This window comes from Euleptes europaea, chromosome 17, assembly GCF_029931775.1.
Source record: "Euleptes europaea isolate rEulEur1 chromosome 17, rEulEur1.hap1, whole genome shotgun sequence".
NCBI classification, from domain to species: Eukaryota; Metazoa; Chordata; class Lepidosauria; order Squamata; family Sphaerodactylidae; genus Euleptes; species Euleptes europaea.
Genome location: NC_079328.1, coordinates 42147067 through 42149352, shown reverse-complemented (window position 1 = coordinate 42149352; position 2286 = coordinate 42147067). Strand labels below are relative to the sequence as shown.

Below are 2286 nucleotides of genomic sequence, written 5' to 3'. Positions count from 1 at the left end.
AGCCAACTTGCCTCTTCTGTAGTTATATTTGGTTCCCCCCCCTTCCACTTGAAGGTTCCAGTATGCTTTGCATATGTGAAAGCGACAGGAACCTCTCTCGTGCTTGAAAGCTTGTACTAAAGGCTGTATTGATCTGTTTGTTTACAACTGAAACTTTGGAAGCAGACGAGATCATAAACGCAAATGTGCACTCTGCTGTGGTACTCTTTGGTATTGTTGGAAAAAATAAAGAAATATGTACATTATCTTGAGAGGTAAAGGTAAAGGTCCCCTGTGCAAGCACCGGGTCATTCCTGACCCATGGGGTGACGTCACATCCCGACGTTTCCTAGTCAGACTTTGTTTACGGGGTGGTTTGCCATTCCCTTCCCCAGTCGTCTACACTTTACCCCCAGCAAGCTGGGTACTCATTTTACCAGCCTCGGAAGGATGGAAGGCTGAGTCAACCTTGAGCCGGCTACCTGAAACCGACTTCCGTCGGGATCGAACTCAGGTCGTGAGCAGAACTTGGACTGCAATACTGCAGTTTACCACTCTGCGCCACGGGGCTCCTAATCTTGAGATAGCATTAAAATGAGAGAGTTTGGGGTTTATTAGCTCTCTTGCTTGCATGCATGCTCACGTGCACATGTGTTTATGCACACATTAATACTCGGGGGGGATGTGGTATCACTCTGGGGGCTCTGTTGCTCCTACGTTTGCCATATATCATTTAGACCAGTGGTTCTCAACCTTTTTTGCTCCATTCTCCCCTTTCACCGTTGCTCAGAATATAATTTCCCCCTTCCCAAAATAGTCCTAGCTCAAAAGGTGCATTCTAAATACTATGCACTTTGCTGAATAGTGGTTCCAGTTCCCCCCTGGAAAACTAAAATCCCCCCCGGGGGGAATTCCCCCCTTCTTGAGAACCCCTGCCATAGAGGCTGCCCTCTGAAGCTGCCATATCCTTCAGGGGAACAGATCTCTATCATTTGGAAATCAGCTGTAATTCCAGCAAAACTGCAGGCCCCATGTGGAGATTGACAATGCTAGTTGGACCACTGGTTCAGGTAGTTTGGCATTGTCTGCTCTGACTGGCAGCTGCTCTCCAGAGTCTAGGGTGGCAAGGGGGTCTTCCCATCATCTGTTACATGAGATACTTTAAGTGGAGTTGCCGGGGATTGAACTTGGGACCATCCGCAGGCTCGACCACTGAGCCTTTCCCCTAAACGTTTTAAGGTCGGAAGTGGAGTTTGAACCCACGCCTTCCTTTGGTGATCAGAACGCGGACTAGCGTCATTCCTATCTGGCTTGTGTGGGTCGGGTACCGCTGATTCAGCACGTTTGCTTCTCGGAAAAGCGCAACGCAGGCCGGAGGAAGCAGCTGTCTGGAAAACGCCCATTAAAAGGGCTAGTCAGGAAAAATGGCCCCTTTCCCCTTTTCCTGTGCTGCCTGTTTAGGAACTAAGTGCCTGCTAGTGGAAAAGAAAATCTTAACTTCCAAGGATTAGCAGCAAAACGTGATGCGTGGTTTTTTTTAAAAGGCTGAGGGAGAGAAAGGCAAATGAAGACCGATTTGTAATTCCAGGAATGATTAATAGACTTCCCCAATGAATGGGATGTGCATGTGTTTGTGTGTGTGTGTGTAGGGGAGGGGCTGTGGCTCAGTGGTAGAGCATCTGCTTTTCATGCAGAAGGTCCCAGGTTCAATCCCCGGCATCTCCAGTTAAAGGGACTAGGCAAGTAGGTGACGTGAAAGACCTCTGCCTGAGACCCTGGAGAGCCGCTGTCAGTCTGAGTAGACAATATTGACTTTGATGGACCAAGGGTCTGATTCAGTATAAGGCAGCTTCATGTGTTCATGTGTGTGTATAGAGAAAGACAGACACACAAATTTTAAGGATTTGGTGCAGTCTTTCTTGAGTTTCTGAGTTGGTCGAAAGTTCATCTGTGAGAGTCATAATAATAAAAAAGTCTTTTAGCGCCTGCCAATTTGCCTTCTAAAACCAGAGTCCTAAAATATGCTACAGTCGCAGTACTTGTATTGCTGTTAGGAGCATTTTGGACTGATATGTAGCCCATCAGTCATGGCTTTATGGCAGATAATTACCTGAATACAGAGTTTGCTTATATTATTAATGGCCTTTGATGGTATATTTTCTGTGCTTCGGCCTCACAAGCTCTGAGTGGCAGCCCACCCACCAAGATTTATGACCTGGGATCTCCCACATCAAAACCAAACACTCTGCCCTGTACTGTGCCAAACCCCCCCCCCCAAAAAGCAACTCTTTTTATGAAAGCTAGAAA

At 47.1% G+C, this 2286-nt stretch overlaps 1 non-coding gene across 1 annotated transcript; it reads left to right on the top strand.

Annotated features, from left to right (window-relative positions):
* The first annotated feature begins 1632 nt into the window (after nucleotides 1-1632).
* On the top strand, nucleotides 1633-1704 carry TRNAE-UUC (transfer RNA glutamic acid (anticodon UUC)). Its single transcript has one exon. It is a non-coding gene; the product is annotated as a tRNA-Glu (tRNA).
* Nucleotides 1705-2286: the final 582 nt, after the last annotated feature.